Source organism: Xyrauchen texanus, chromosome 5 (genome assembly GCF_025860055.1).
Source record: "Xyrauchen texanus isolate HMW12.3.18 chromosome 5, RBS_HiC_50CHRs, whole genome shotgun sequence".
Classification (NCBI taxonomy): domain Eukaryota; kingdom Metazoa; phylum Chordata; class Actinopteri; order Cypriniformes; family Catostomidae; genus Xyrauchen; species Xyrauchen texanus.
The window spans coordinates 22,029,387-22,046,881 of NC_068280.1; the positions used below are offsets into that span (position 1 = coordinate 22,029,387).

Here is a 17,495-nt window from a genome sequence, read left to right on the forward strand (position 1 = left end):
CTGGTCTGCACCTATAAATTGCAGCGATACCAGAATTAATATTGTTCATTAAAGCACCATTTTTAATGGCAATATATAAAACATGGAGCTCCATCACACTTATTAAAATATGTTTGTGGCATATTTTAGTAAACAGTGATTCCTATCCCCCAAAACCTACAACAAAGTTATCAATTTAACTGCCCGATTTCTAATTTCCTGAGGCTGAGACACATAATTTATTTGAGCCTCTGTTATAGATAGACACAATAATAAAACTCCCAATCAGTCTAGTCCAGGGATTTTCAAGTTGCACTTTATTCATACGTGATTCGAGAACCACATCACATGTTTAAAGAGCTATTCCTACTGCTCGTGCAGTCCCAAACGAAGTGAAGGTTAAAATGCGGTATAGTGCGAATGTTCGAGAGGTAGCTCATTTTTCACTCCATCCCAAAAAAACACGGACATGCAGGAGATGTCCACACAGTACCACCTTGTGGCTCACAGCTGTACTAGAGGGACAGCTTGTGTTGAAACAGTGATGCTTGTGATGAAAGTCCTCACCGCATCTTTTGAGAATCTATTGCGTCTCTTAGCAAAGCCAAAACTAGGTGTATAAACTTACAAAAAAACAAAAACAAAAAACAAAACACGCCATATCCCCAAACCAAATCTTAAATCTGAGGGAAACATTAGTTTCCCGCCAAAAACTGCAACGGTACTTTACCTCAAATTGCATTTTTATTTGCTCTGTATTTGAAGTAACATACTGTAACCACACATTTATCAAACCTTTGCCAGGGGCCGAGCAACTATTTTGCTCTCGAGCAATGAAATTATGAAAAATTGCCTCCACCACATCTGTAAGATCGAAATGACAAAATGTTACACATATGGATGTGCATTAAAAGAGCTACGAGACAACAATCATACAACATTTCTCTCCGTCCGGAGAGATATCGTCAGTGCGACGTAGCTTTGGTTAGCCACAGGTAAGTAACGTTCTTCTAAAATACTGCTGCCACAAGGTCCCCTTGCCAAAGCACCCTACGAGACTACGAGTCTCCAACTGCGTACATGAATTTACAATGACTCATATGAAAGACAGCCGGCTCTTCCATGCAGTGTACTTGCGCTTCATATCTAAACGTAAAGGGATACAAATAATAGAGGGTAGAATATCAGGTTCAATAATTATTTCGATGGGGAGAAGTGTACATGTACATTTTGTTAAACATATATGGTCTGCCCTTTTACAGGCGCGTGTAGTCCGAATTAAATGCACAAAGTAAACATTTATCGTTCGTCCGGATTAAGCAGTGCTTTCAGAGAGACAGTGACTAAAGCCTTGGAGCCTCCTGCAAATAAACGTGTACGCGACATCAGGCAAACCGTACACCTCCGTGTAAGCACAAAATAGAGATACTTCGACTTCCACGGTAGCTAGTATGTCTTACCTTTGCGGTAGTACGGCTTCTGTCCTGCCGCCCCGACTTCCTGCGGTTTGGTAAAAATGTATGTGCCACACAAGGTAAAAAAATCAAACTGCGTTCTACCCCTGTTAAAATCCAACGTGATGCTGCCTTCCGAGAGAGGTGGCACACCGGGGACACGGTAACATATCTGATGTAAATGACCCACATAGATTTAGATAATTCATTGAAATCACTGCGGAGAAACAGTTCATTGTAGAGATTCTGAATGTCTCCATAGAAAGAGAAAGATGCAGCAAGGTCTGGTAAAAAAAAAAAGAGATTAAAGGGAGAGAGACTGTGGCTGTACCAGGCGCTCTCTCTCTCTCTCTCTCTCTCTCTCTCTCTCTCTCTCTCTCTCTCTCTCTCTCTCTCTCTCCACTTGCCATTGGACTGCACTGTGTGACATTTACAAAGCCTACAGCCAATAGATTGCCGCATTTATTCTATCACCCTTAGCCAGCTGGAATTAACTTTTATAATTGCAAGGTGTTTGTGGTAAAGATGTTTCTGTAGTGAACATAATAAAAACATATATGCCTAGTATGTCTTTTATACACAGAAATGCCAATAATCACTTCATTTAACCAGAGGCATTGTGCCCATTCAGTCTGAGGGGGCATATGCCCCCTTAGATTTTGAGACAAGAGGATTTTGTGTGGATTTTTGGAAATTCCAAAAACGTATTTGTACCTTGAATAATTACATTAAATTATTATTGCATGTTAGAATTAATGTCTGTGTCAAAACTCTTTATTCACATGTCTAAATTTTGTAAGTCCAGACAAATCACATATTCCGCTAAAAGCGGCGTCCCGTGGCTGCTTCGGAGATAGCGTTTCTGTGAAAGGAGCATTTCAGAGAAAGTGTTATGTAATAACAATTAATTAATTGTATCAACTTCAGTGCAGTTGTCTGATCTATGTCTGATCTCTGTGGAACAGTCAATCAGTTCCCCTTCTGTCGCTTTCTCCACGTTGTGTCAGAGAAGCAACACTAGGGGTCTCTCTTGAGCGCCAATATTCATCTCTGAACTATGAAAAAAGGCCAATGAGAGTTGGCAACCAGTATTTGCATGTACCGCCCCCGGACATACGGGTATTTAAGCGGCGCAAATACGGTAGTTCATTCAGAACATTTCTTCGGATCCGATGGTCGTGTCTGCAACTGCTGGGTATACACACCGAGTTCCTGCTATCCCTCTGCTGCATGCTGTTGGATTCTACGGCACACAACAGCGGCTTTCTCCTGTTGCACGGCTGTGCACTTCCTGCCCCTGGGCGCTTCGACAGCGCAGATTAAAAAACTCTCACGAGTTTTTTTCATAAAAGAGTGATTTTATTTAAAAGAGTAATTTCCTCTAAAAGAGCAAAACACAGCGGCGTTGAACGCCCTTTTAAGGACGCCGTCTTTATAAAGATGCCTTTCCGCCCCTGTGTTGTTTCTGGATGCGGTAGAGTGCTCTCCGCTTCCGATGGCCACAGGCGTTGTCTTGTGTGTCTGGGTAGCGATCACACAGAGGCTGCGTTTGTGGATGGTTTATGTTCTCACTGCGAGAACATGACCATAACAACGTTGCGGTCGCGGCTTGCTTACAACCGTGAGCAAGCCACTCCAGCCGCCCCCCGTGTTGCTCCTTCTTCCCACGGGATTGAGGACGATGCGGCTGGCGATGGAGGCGATTTGGGGATGGCAGCGGGTGCAGCTCCGCCGGGTACGCCCCCTTGGACCACCCGCACCCCAGCACGCTCGTTGATTCCCATCCGTGCTCGAGGTGGCGGCGACTCGCCTCACAGCCAGTCTGCCGACCCTCTTGCGATGGAAGCAGATGAGCTTGCCGCGGCATCGGAGGGCGTGGTATCTGATGCTGTCGGATGTGGATGTGGATGTGGAGGTGAGTGTGAGTGTATGTCTGTCTATGTGTGGCCCTGCGATGGACTGGCGACCTGTCCAGGGTGTCCCCCGCCTTTCGCCCAATGTTAGCTGGGATAGGCTCCAGCCCCCCGCGACCCTGTACACAGGATAAGCGGTTGACGATGGATGGATGGATGGATGGATGGAGTGTAGTCTGTCATTAGACCGAGGTGATGCAGGCAGAGATCAGTAATTTTGGTGAGGTCTATCCTAAGTCCAAGGTTCAGGCAATTGCATATGATGAATCCCATGTCTTATGGTTGGAGTTGGCATCAGTTCATCCTCTGAAGTCCATCATAATAGACTGAAATGATGTTTGGCTGGCACCAGCTGCTAGCTCTGTAGCTCTGTAGGTACTCACTATGCAAATGAATGAAACTTGTTGAAGCCCCAAAAGGAAATAAATGCAGCATAAAAGTAAACCATAAGACATGAGGGGTTAAATCCATGCCTTCAAAAGCAAACAGATCAATATTTAAGTCTTATTTTACTATAAATCTCCACTTTCACCTTTACATTCTTTTTTTTTTAGTTTTTGGCAATTCACATTCTTAATGCATGTTGCCACCTACTGGGTAAGGAGAAGAATTTATAGTAAAAAAAGGACTTAAATATTGATCTGTTTCTTACCTACACCTATTGTATTGCTTCTGAAGACATTGGTTTAACCACTGGAGCTAAAGCAGTTGTGCCTTCTGCACCAACTTGTGCTCTGTATGAAAAATGGCAAATAAAGTGAAGTAAAACTGACTGGCAATATCAGACGTGCACTTCTCATAAAATGTAACCAAATGCAACCATGAACGATATTAACATGTATTTGTTTTATTAAAAAAGTGGGTTTTGTTGATGGGGTTGACATTGGTGCCCCCCTCAAAAACAAAGTGCATGACGCCCCTGCATTCAACTATGTTTCAGAAACTCTCCAATCCCAAAACATACACAAACTTCCCAGAATTACTGAGATCAGTGAGACTTCACATTATGAGGTCAGCATTAGACTTTTGGAATGACAAGGAACTTTGACTTGCCAAGGCTTTTCTCTCTATTATAAAAGCACATTAACATGTATTAACCAGTTTGTTTTAATCTTTACAGTTGTAATGTTTAGATTAAAAATGGGAGCCATTATGAATTTTGTGCGGCTTGGATGGCACAATAAACAGTGGCTGATGCACTAGCTGCTGTGGCTATAGTGGAAATTACTGAGCGTGCCTAAGTGCTTCAAATCACATTGATACAATCACGCATAAGACTTAGATCAAAGACCAGGGGCGCTCATTTCTCCAGGCGTTCAAACTCCCACCGCGGATGAACTTTGTTGCCTCAGGGCAGCAAATGGATTCATATGGCAGCCGTGGGCCCATGCGAGTGTGATGTGAGTAGATCCCTGCCACTGTTTACTCCCTATTCTTATCTGTTACAAAGTAGTACTTTTAAAAGGTAATCATATGCTGGATGCTTTATTGTTTTATCTCCCCAGCAAAAGCCTGAGGACATAAATATTTCCACCTTCTGACTAAAACTGAAAAAAGTATTTTTAAAGAGACGTGGCAATATAATAATCAGTTTACACAATACACTACATGGTACAGATTATGTTTGGTCTTTAGTGTTGGATAAATCTTTTTTTTATAATGATAAAGTGTACTCCCTAGTCCCCAAATCAGAGCTGAGAGTGCAGCCCATTCTTCTACCTCTTTGACTATTTCATTTAAATCAGCCAATAACAGCATTTTCCCTTTTTCCTCCTGAGAAACTTTACCACATCTCTCATCTCTCAGATTCTTTCACTTCTAGCGCTGCAACTGAGTCTCATTTCCCCTCACTGTCTACCACCTCCCAGTCTAATATCAGGGATCTGTCTAGTGCTTGCTGACCCCAAATGTAGTTGCACATTTAATCTGGCTGCGTCCCGCAGCCATGTAACAATTGCTACATCTCTAGTGGAAAGCCCATGATGTATCAGACATGACACCCACATCAATAGCTGCTGAGAGCTGGCCAAGTGCTACGGCCAGTATGGAATAGCATATCAGCTTTAACACCTGAAGTGTGCCTGTCAGAATGAATGAGAGAGCGACTGAGCAGAATGCTCTTTAATATTTAATGTTCAGGATTTGGCATAGCTCTATATGTATTGATTTGATGTTTTACATTACATTTGGTAGCAGTACAGTCCAGTAAAAAGGTGCACTGTTTAAGTGCATCAAACCATGACGAAAGGTTCAACTTTTGGGGTGAAAGCTTAAATACAAATAGGTGTACAAATATACCTGAGAAATAACAATAATACCGGATAAATCGTTGCAGAGCAATTTTCACTTGTTCCATATTGACAAGTCTTTTTTTTTTTAATGGGGCCTAAACGATAACATATGTCTAAATAATTAAGCTTTTGTGAACAGACTTGAATTGTAATTCATATTTTATATGTATTCTTTCTTTTTTGTTTCCATTTCTATTTTTCAAGATATTTGAGTGAGAGATGAAATTAAGCATGCGCTAGATAATCTGTGTGAATAGATTCAGAGAAAAATGACTACCATATCTGTAATGCATCTACTTTGTATGATAAATATGGATTTTTTAGTCTCAATAAATATTAATGTGCTGGTTAAATATTAATATATGTATGAATAAATAATCATTTATTAATGCCCTCTGACCTAATACTAATTTTTTCTTCCTTGAATTAATTCCCCAACAATTTTCTTTATAAATTTAACTAGATGTAAATTGTAAAAACCAAGTGACGTGTCAGTGACATGTGTTGATGAGATAATTTTTTTAAGTTTGAAAATCCCTGCTGTAAAATTAGACATAGGAGAAAGTAATTTGTTGAAACATCACAGCCTTATTATGAAGGATTACATTTGTACTATAACACTGACTCGTCTTCTTCAGAATCTACCACCGTAACAGGGCTCAATGTTTTCTTTTTATTGCTGGCCCAATCAGGCCAGTAGTTCAGAATTTTACTTACCCAGCAAACATTTTATTCACCATACCAAAATAAATAAATAAATACATACAAATGTTGTTTTTAGCAATATATTTTTATAGGTGCCATGGAAACACTGTATACATAAATATATTTATATATATATATTTTTATTTTTATTTTTTATTTTTTCTCCCCAATTTGGAACGCCCAATTCCCAGTGCGCTCTAAGTCCTCATGGTGGCGTTGTGACTCACCATGTGACTCTACCCTCCCTAGCAACCAAGCCAATTTGACTGCTTAGGAGACTTGGCTGGAGTCACTCAACATGCCCTGGATTCGAACTTGCGACTCCAGGGGTGGTAGTCAGCGTCAATACACGAATACAAATAAAATATACAATATACATAGACCTTAGCCAAATATATTTAAACTCTTCACAATTTCTGATATTTAATCGTACAAAATATTCTCTGTCTTAGGTCTGTTAGGATCACTACTTTATTTTAAGAATGTGAAATGTCAGAATAATAGTAGAGAGAATTATTTATTTCAGCTTTTATTTCTTTCAGTACATCCCTAGTGTGTTAGTATTTTGTAGCATTACCTTTACATTATTTAACTTGGGTCAAATGTTTTGGGTAGCCTTCCTCAAGCTTCTCACAATAAGTTGCTGGAATTTTGGCCCATTCCTCCAAACAGAACTGGTGTTTCTGAGTTAGGTTTGTAGGCCTCCTTGCTCGCACAATGCTTTTTCAGTTATGCACACACATTTTCTGTCAGATTGAGGTCAGGGCTTTGTGATGGCCACTCTAAAACTGTCATGATGTGAAACACCGAGCCAGAGTTTCACGTCATGTCCGCCAAGCAAGAGTTTCACGTCAGGGCCCCAAAGCCAGAGTTTCACGTCATGGCCTCCAAGCCAAAGCCCACATCATTGCCTATGAGCCCATGCCAGCCATGTCCAATGAGCCAACGCCCATGTCTGCCCAACGTTGCCAGCCTCGTCTGTCCCATAGCCTGCACCGCCAACTTCGACCTCACAGAGGAGGAGGAGGAGATGGGATTTAGTCTCTGAGTCTCAGCCTGTGTTCATGACCACAGGTCATTCCCAATATTCTGTCCATGCCCATGACCACAGAGTTTGCTGCCGAGACTATGTTCACACCCACAACCACAGAAGTCGTTCCCGGGTCTCAGTCAGCAATAAAAAATAAAAATAAAAAAAAATCCTTACTGTTGATCCCTGTTATGGTGGTAGATTCTGAAGAGGAGGAGTCAGCGTTATAGTACAAATGTATTTTATATAAGGTCATGCCATGCCAGAGTCCGCTCCAGGCAATGTCACAGCCACGCCAGAGTCCACTCCAGGCAATGTCACAGCCACGCCAGAGTCCACTCCAGGCCATGTCACAGCCACGCCAGAGTCCATTCCAGGGCTCGTCACAGCCACGCCAGAGTCCGCTCCATGCCATGTCACAGCAATGCCTCGGTCTGTTCCATGCCGTGTCACAGCCACGTCTGAGTCTGCTCCATGCCATGTCACAGCCTCAGCCTGCTCCATGCCATGTCACAGCCTCAGCCTGCTCCATGTCATGTCACAGCCACGCCAGAGTCAGCTCCATACCATGTCACAGCCAAGCCAAAGACTGCTCTATGCTATGTCACAGCCAAGCCCCAGACTTCTCTATGCCATGTCACAGCCGAACCTAAGACTACTCCATGCTATGTCACAGACAAATCTCAGTCTGCTCCATGCCATGTCACAGCCAAGCCCCAGATTGCTCCATGCCATGTGACAGCCAAGCCCCAGATTTCTCCATGCCATGTAATAGCCGAACTTCAGTCTGCTCCATGTCATGTCACAGCCAAGCCCCAGACTTCTCCATGCCATGTAACAGCCAAACTTCAGTCTGCTCCATGTCATGTCACAGCCAAGCCCCAGACTGCTCCATGCATGTCATAAGCAAGCCTCTGCTCCACGGTCCAAGCCCACCTCTGCTCCACGGTCCAGGCCTGCCTCTGCTCCACAGGGGACCTCCATCCCTACAACTCCACCTTGGTCTGCAGCCCCATTGTTTCTGCACCTTGAGCCTCTCATGCCCCCCCCAGCCCCCCCAGACTCCACCTTGATCCCATGCTCCATACCCTGCTACGTCAAGTTGCCAGAGCCCCCCACCCCTCCCCATATACCTCCTGTTACCTCTTGAGCACTGTGTTTTTGTTTTGGGATGTCTGGAGCCGCCCCTGGGGTGGTATGTCATATTTAGATGTGTTTTTGTTCATGTCTTGATTCCATGTCTTTTATTTTGAAACGTTTAGTTCCTGTTCATGTCATGTGTTCCCCTAGTCATGTGATGACCTGTTTTTCCCTCCATGATCATGTGTCTTATTTTCATTGGTTTATTGTTTAATTATCTTGTTTAGAGTTCAGTTTGTTCATTGGTTTATGTTCCCCATGTCATATATTTAACCCCTCACGTTGCCATTGTCCATTGTGGAGTATTGTTAATGTAACTCTGTTGTTTTGGTCAAGCTATAGTCAAGTCATAGTCAAGCTTTATTCTAGTCATGTTTTGCTTATGTCAAGTCTAGTCTAGTCATTCATGCCTCTCATTGTCCATTTGGAAGACCCATTTGCGCGACCAAGCTTTAACTTCCTGGTTGATGTCTTGAGATTAGTCTGCTTATCCCCTTGAGCCCCCGAACTGGATGATGAGCTCACTGCTGCATTGGGGAGTGTTCTGGCGTCTGAATTGGTGATTAGGCTGCTGCCCTCAGATCTGTACACCCAGTCTGAGGCTGACGCCCAGATGGCCGACATGCTTGACTGGGCTGCCGTCAGCGAGGAGTTCGACTGGAACCTTCAGTCCTGCCCACAGCATTCACGGCTAGATGACTGGTTCCTCGGGTCTGGGTGCCACTCACAGCAATGCACCCACCCCCCAAGGTTGCATGATGAGCAGACGAGGTCGTAGAGGGCACCTTTCACTGCCTGCAACCGACCTCCTCGCTCAACCGCTCTCAATACCCTCAATGGCGGAGTGGCCCACAGGTACTCGGTGGTCTCCCAGGCGGACAGAGCGGTCGTGCCACTGGGGTTGATGCATATGAGACTGCTTCAGCACTGGCTCCAGACTTGAGTCCCGATATGGGCATAGTGCCGTGTGTTCATCACCCCAACCTGCCCCAGACATTCAATCCCTGGACAGACCTCTGAGTCCCCTTACAGCAGGTGTCCCGACGCATTCAGGTTAACACAGATGCCTCCAAACAGGGTTGGGGCACCGTGTTCAACAGGCACACAGCCACTGGCTCCTGGAAAAGGCCCCCACTGCTTTGGCACATCAGCTGCCTAGGGTTGCTGGCTGTATTTCTTGCCCTACAGAGGTTTCTCCCGCTAATTCATAATATATAAATCCATCATATGTCACAACTCATCCGCCATCTCCTCCTTTGGAGCCAGCAGCGACTCAGATCGCTCTGTGCCTCTCACATCCTGGGCAACCTCAAAACGGCAGTGGAGTCTAGATAGAACAAATAAACCTTCTAGCACGGGTGCTGTGCAAGGTCAGGGAGGACGAGGAACAAGTCACTCTTGTGGCCCCCTACTGGCCCACTCAGACTTGGTTCTCGGATCTCTCAGGAACTGCACAAAGAAGGAACGACATCTTAAAAAAGTTGCATCTTTAAAATACAATTTCACCGTCACTGTGCACAACTCTTTTAGAGAAAATAAACTCTTTTCAAAGCGCTGTCGAAGCGCCCAGGGGTGTAGTCTGCAGTGGAGTGCAGAATGGAGAGAGACCGCTGGAAAGCACCATAGAGAGAGAAGGTAAAATGAGCAGACGACTTCAGCTTGCTATAGTGCGACCACTCGTCTCCGAAGAAAAAATCTGAATGAATTTGCCTGCTGGCCTCCCTTTATACCTGTATGTCGGGGGAGTGGCATGCAAAGTCAACTCGCCAATTCTCATTGGCCTTTTCTCAAAGATCTGAAGGTGCTTCTGGCTCTCAAGATCGACCTCTAGTGTCACTTCATCAACACAATGTTTAATGAGTGATAGAAGGGAACTGTTTACAAGAGCACAACACTAGCCTCATAATTTTACTCTCAAAGTGCACCAGATGGAAGAATTTAACTTTAAAATGTACAAAAAAAAATTATGGGGAAGCATGCCCCCGGACCCCCCTTCCCCATACATAAGGTCCACCCCCTATATTCTCACAAAATCCTGTGGGAAACACTATATTTTTCAACCTTTGTCTTGATCCAAACCCTTGGGACTTTCTTTCTAAAATGAATGGTAAAAAGATTCATGTATTTTTTTATTTATAGAAAAAGGTGCAATGAAAGTAAATTGTTACTGAGTTTAATCATAACAAATACTATAATTTATAGACTATCTACATTAGCCTAACCACAGTACTGTGAGCCATCCATGGTCTAACCTGTCCTTATCATTACAAATGCCACTGTTAAACAATGAAAGAACATTGGTAAACTTTAATTTGGGCAAGTACAAGTAAGAATGGTTGAAGGGGTTAAAATATGTGCTTCCATGGACAAGTGGACAAATTATTTACAAATTTGTCCACCTGTTCTGTCCTACTCCTGTGCTAACTGGCCATGTTTGCCATCAGATATTATAAAAGGTGACTTAAATCCATATCACTCTTGTTCAAATAAAATGTCCAAACAAATGCATGCAGTACAGTCTCCAGTTACCTTTATTACTTTTTGTGGGATGGGGGATTTTGGATAGTGAAAATACTGAGTGTCTAGTCATAACAATATATTGAAGCCAACATATCACTTTCTGTCAAAAAACAGCTTGATGAGTTTTGTCACACATACACCTGTTCCAAATCAAGAAGACATGACACTTGCAGCTGCCTCTGCCTTTGTTTCCAATTCTTCCAGTTCACATTTGGTAAGCCAAAACATCCAAAACCTCGGAAACACTGTGGGCTCCTGGACCCTCTGTCTGACTGTGGCTTCTTTGTTTAAGATTGGCTCTTCAATCTCTCTCAGTTCGATTTCCAAAAACTTTGGTTCAAACAAATAAGGCTTGGCATATAAAAGTATCTATTCTCTGACATCAAACTCTTCAGACATGCTTTGTAAGTTTCGTTCTCTGTTTTTTTGCAGCTGTGTTTTGTTTTTTGTTGTTCATATCTCTGTGGTGGTCTTCTTTCGATTGTACCAGACAAGCAAGTTTTTGCTTGAATGCCCCATTTAGCAAGTGGGGGCAGTATAACCGTTTCTCTCATGCACTCTTATGAATGTGCCCATGAAAGCAATGGTCAGTCAAGATTTTCACTATAATCAATTATATAATCAATTTGTTTTCCACCAAACCTTATTGTATCCCTTAAGAACAAGACATGAGTCATATACAGTTATTTATAAGACTTCCAAATAATTCGTCTGTGTCCTTTATGAAGCTTGAAGAGTTGGTCACCATTGTGCCTTTGTATGACATCACTAAACAGATTATTTTTTTAAATGTCTCCTTTGTGAACCAAAAAAGTTAAAAAGTCATATTGAATTCAAACAACATGAGAGTTAGTAAATAATGAACACATTTTCATTTTTGGGTGGACTATTCCTTTAACTCTACCCCAAACCGGAACCTAAGTGGATTAAAAATAAATTTTTAGAGGGAAAAATGTAACCTCCGCATTGTGTTCATCACAGTTTATGTGAACACGATTACTTCCTTGTTTCAATGCAGGAGGAGAACCCGGGTCTCCCACCCAGCTGATGCAACACACTTCAGGAGTAGGTAAACATGCTGGAATCAATGTACAAATGTCTGATGGGAGACGCTGTTTGTCAGTAACTCAGCATAATGGGGCCGATTACCAGAACATTTGGAGGCAACATTCCGACTTACCATTTGATCGAATTTAAGTCTTCATTCTATGATCTTCATCTCCATCTGCAATAGGGCTGGGCGATAAAACGATATCAATATTAATAAAAATCTCCATGATATCGACGATAAGCTTTTGAGTAATTTTCTATATTTAGCCTGCGTTCTACATTTAGACATGCGTGTTTCTAAAAATGCTAGCAGTTTGGCTTTCGCCGTATGTTTCCACTGCCACGTGCTGAGCGAATGTGAGTGACGAGGGTTACACCCTCTCATCCTCTCTAGTGAATGCGCGACAAAACAACAGTGCCGGTTACATCATGACTGATCTTTCTGCGCTGTATTCTTGAATATTTTTCTCTAGCACTGAAACACTCTTCACTGATGCCCGTCCGCACCCACTTCCTTTTTTCCCCATGTGTGAGTAAACATGAGGTGCGTGTTTCCAGAGTGCCTTTAAGTTTAGACCATAACGTTTTTTCTTTCTAAATTTAGTTTTATTAATCAGCATGTTCCAAGCCTTTAATAATAAACAAATAGATTTCTGTTCTAATTTTGTGAAATTATTCAGATTTCATCATCTCTAACAAGGATGAAAGACAAAACAATTACTAGTTTGTAGCCTAGTCTTTCTCACTTTAATGAAAATAGAAAAATGGTCCTTTCAGATTTTTACATTTTCAAATGTTTCTCTCTGAAGATATCCCTGAACACCCAAACAGTATCATTCCTCAGTCACAAGGGCTTCTATGCCCCCATACTTGGATATCTGTATGTAAAGAAATATGAAAATAATTTTAATGTTAAGAAAAAGAAAAAAAAATATATATATATATACACCTTATATTATGATTCAAAATGAACAGATCATCTTATAACATTCATATCCAACTGCACTCAATTGATAAACTCTATAAAATATTGTAATATTTTCATAGAAGATCCCTCAGACACCACTGCATTGGCTGTGTCTGGGCCCCAACGCAGTTTTTAAAGACTATTTAGACTGTTTAGGATTTTGTTTTTTCTTCTTTTTTTGGAAATTCCAAAAAATATGCAATGTGCAAATGTGATTGAATATCGTGATAAATATCGATATCGAATGATATGAAAAAGAATATTGTGAGATTTTTTGCCATATCGCCCAGCCCTAATCTGCAATAGCATCCAGAACAGTCAAATATTGTCATTGTTGTTGTTGTTGTTATTTTATAATGTTAGGAAATGGTTAGGGTTGGGTTAGGGGTAGGGGTGTAGTTAGCATCTCAAAAATGTCTATTTAACAGTATGCTGATATTAAAATGATTGTCCCTATACATGTATCTGTCTGTTGTGTTTTCTATATTGTTGAAAGGGGTTAGGTTTAAGGGTAGAGTGGGGTTAAGGGATCTTAAACATCTATAAAAGATGAATATATATATATTTTATAGATCTCCTCGTCTGCCTCGTTGCTCAAGCGTTACAATATATATATATATATATTGAGAGGCTTGAGAGGCGGAGCCCTGGAAGGCTTGAGAGGCGGAGCCCTGGAAGGCTCAAGAGGCTTGAGAGGTGGAGCTCTGGGAAGCTCGGAAGGCTTGAGAGACGGAGCCCTGGAAGACTCGAGAGACTTGAGAGGCGGAGCCCTGGGAGGCTCGAGAGGCTTGAGAGGCGGAGCCCTGGTAGGCTCGAGAAGCTTGAGAGGCGGAGCCCTGGAAGGCTCGAGAGGCTTGAGAGGCGGAGTCCTGGGAAGCTCGGGGGCGGAGCTCTGGAAAGCTCGGGAGGCGGAGCTCTGGAAAGCTCAGGAAGCTCGGAAGGCGGGGCTCTGGAAAGCCCAGGAGGCGGAGCTCTGGAAAGCTCAGAAGGTGGAGCTCTGGAAAGGTCTGAAGGCGGAGCTCTGGAATGGTCGGGAAACTCGGAAGGCGAAGCTCTGGAAAGCTCGGGAAACTCGGAAGGCGGAGCTCTGGAAAGCTCGGGAAACTCGGAAGGCGGAGCTCTGGAAAGCTCGGGAAACTCGGAAGGCGGAGCTCTGGAAAACTCGGGAAACTCGGAAGGCAGAGCTCTGGAAAGCTCGGGAGGAGGAGCCCTGGAAGACTTGAGAGACTTGGGAGGCGGAGCCCTGGTAGGCTCGAGAGGCGGAGCCCTGGAAGGCTCGGGAGGCGCTGGCTCTAGGACGGGCATGACCACTGGCGCTGGCTCTTGGACGGTCCTGGCTACAGGCGCTGGCTCAGGGACGGTCGAGGCTACAGGCGCTGGCTCAGGGACGGTCGAGGCTACAGGCGCTGGCTCAGGGACATCTGAGGCTACAGGCACTGGCACACTGACGTCTGAGGCTACAGGCTCTGGCTTGGTTACCGTGGTATGTGCCGGCTTGGGTTCGCCGGGCGCTGAGGGCAGAGCCAAGGGGGGTTTAGGGCATGGGGCTGCGGCAGGCGGAGGCTGGAGTGCAGAGACCACTCCCTTTCTCCTCTTCCTCCGGGCTGATACGACTGGCGTAGCTGGGATGCTGTTCCTGGTCAGCGTGGCTTCAGGCTCGCTAGCCGTGGTTGACGAGGGCTCAGGCTCGCTGACCGTGGTTGACGAGGGCTCAGGCTCGCTGACGGTAGAGGCCGTAGGCGCTGGTTCGCTCACTGTGACACGCGTGGCCGCTGGCTCGCTCACTGTGACACGCGTGGCCGCTGGCTCGCTCACTGTGACACGCGTGGCCGCTGGCTCGCTCACTGTGACACGCGTGGGCTCTGGCTTGCAGACCGGGGCAGGTGTGGGCCGGGAGGCGGAAGCCTGTCTTTTCCTCCTCCTCCAGGCAGACGAAGTGGACTGTGCAGGTTCAAGAGAAGCCACTGGCGTGGGGGGTTGCTCGCTGACAGGTGAGGCTGGTGTGACAGGGAGCGGTGAGCTGCACGCTAGTAGGGTCGTCTCCAGGTAGTCGCGGAGAGTGCAGCCGGGTGTTGCCTGTGGCACCCGCCCCTCAGCGAGGGATTTAAGCTGTCCTTAAAAAAACACCAATGCGGAGTCCGGAAGTCCGTGAAGGTCGCCAGGAGGAGAAAGTAGAGAGCGTGGTCTACCAAAGGCTGGTCTTCTTGCCGCAAGTTGAGCAGCCGGCATTTGGCCCGTGATAGCTGCTGGATCCATGTGTGGTCTATCGCTCTGTAACGCTTAGAGCAACGAGGCAGACGAGGAGATGCGGATCCAAACGCAGTTTAAACTTTATTTAATTAACAAACAGGTAAACACAAAGGAACAACCCACAATGGGGAAATCAAACATAAAAAAACTGCTAACTAAACACGATGTAAACAAACAGAGGACTCGGGAAGGAAACACAACCAGGCTGACATCAAACAATGATAGACAAGGACTGAACAAAGGAACGGTATAAATACATAAACATGGGAAAAAGGGGCCAATGAACGAACAGAACTCAAACAAGATAACAAGGTGATTAACAGAAGCAAAAGGCAAACTAATGAGGGCAGGTGAAAACAATGACAGAAAACACGAACGCTAACAAAGGGACTATGGAGTTACATAAGGGACTAAAGTGAAAACTAAGAAATGCAAAAGTGACAAAAATGGCAAACAAAAGGGCAACAGTGAAACAAGACAGGGTATACATAACATATATATATATATATATATATATATATATATATATATATATATATATATATATATATATATATATATATATATTATATTATACAAATACACTCACCAACCACTTTATTAGGTACACCTCTACAACTACTTATTCATGTGATTATCTAATCAGCCAATCCTGTGGAAGCAGTGCAATGCATAAAATCATACTGGTCATACAGCTTCAGTTATTGTTCATATCAACCTTCAGAATGGAGAAAATATGTGATCTCAGTGATTTTGACCGTGGTATGATTTTTGGTGCCAGACGGGTCGGTTTAGTTATTTCTGTAACTGCTGATCTCTTGGTTTTTTATGCACAACAGTCTTTAGAGTTTACTCAGTGCAGTGCCAAAAACATCCGGTGAGTGCCAGTTCTGCGGAAATGCCTTGCTGATGAGAGAGGTCAATGGAGAATGGTCAGACTGGTTTGAGCTGACAGAAAGGCTACAGTAACTCAGAAAACAACTCAGAGAAGTAAGCATCTCAGAATGCTCAAAACGTCGAACCTTGGCAAATGAGCTACAGCAGTTGAAGACCACGTTGGGTTCTACTTCTGTCAGCAAAGATCAGAAAGCTGAGCCAGCAGTGGGCACAGGATCAACAAAACTGGCAGTTAAGATTGGAAAAACATAGCCTGGTCTGATGAATCTCTGCTGAGGGGCACAGATTGTAGGCCCACACTAGTCTGGCCATTCTCCGTTGACCTCTCTCGTCAACAAGGTATTTCCTTCTGCAGAACTTCTACTCACTGGATGTTTTTTTGTTTTTGGCACCATTCTGATTAAACTCTAGAGAATGTCTACGCAACTTTGGAGCTGGACCTATGTAGCCTTGAGGGCTGCACTCTAAATTGGTATAGTAATTCCTATATATAATATGTATAATATACACTGTCAATTTATAAAATCCATGCATGTTCAACATCACACTTAACTGAGACATGTTCAAAATCAAGAGGGATACAGAATATCCACTGTTAACTCCAAAACTAAGTAATACACTTTAGCATTTTACATTAAATGTTAGTTCACCCAAAAATGAAAATTATCCCATAATTGACTCACCCTCAAGCCATCCTAGGTGTATATGACTTTCTTATTTTAGCCAAACACAATCAGCGTTATATAAAAAAAATAGCCTGGCTCTTCCAAGCTTTATAATGGGAGTGAATGGTACCTTAGATTTTGAAGCCCAAAAAAGCGCATCCATCCATCATAAAAGTAATCCATACGGCTCCAGGGGGGCCTTCTAAAGCAAAGCGATGCATTTTTGTAAATAAATATCCATATTTATAACTTTAGAAACTATAATCACTGGCTTCCGGTAATGGACAGATTTTTGTTTTACATTTATAAGCTGTAAATATGTAAAAAAAAATAAAAAATAAAAAATAATATTTTAGATAATCAGGAAACACTTCACAATAAGATTCCATTCAATAACATTAGTTAATGCATTATGTATCATGAAATAACAATTAACAATATATTTGTTAATTAATTTATTAATCTTTGTTAATATTAGTTAATAAAAATAGAATTGTTCATTGTTAGTTCATCTTAGTTCATGGTGCATTAACTAATGTTAACAAATACTACTTTTGATTTTAGAAATGTATTAGTAAATGTTGAAATTAACATTAACTAAGATTAATAAATGCTTAATAAGTATTGTTCATTG

General features: G+C 43.1%; 1 protein-coding gene across 1 annotated transcript in view; it reads right to left on the reverse strand.

Annotated features, from left to right (window-relative positions):
* nlgn4xa (neuroligin 4 X-linked a) overlaps positions 1-1,699 on the reverse strand; it is a 126,823-nt gene extending 125,124 nt beyond the window's left edge. Inside the window, exon 1 of the mRNA XM_052127631.1 lies at positions 1,440-1,699. The gene's annotated coding sequence lies outside the window, so the exon portion shown is untranslated. The remainder of the gene's footprint in view (positions 1-1,439) is intronic.
* Positions 1,700-17,495: the final 15,796 nt, after the last annotated feature.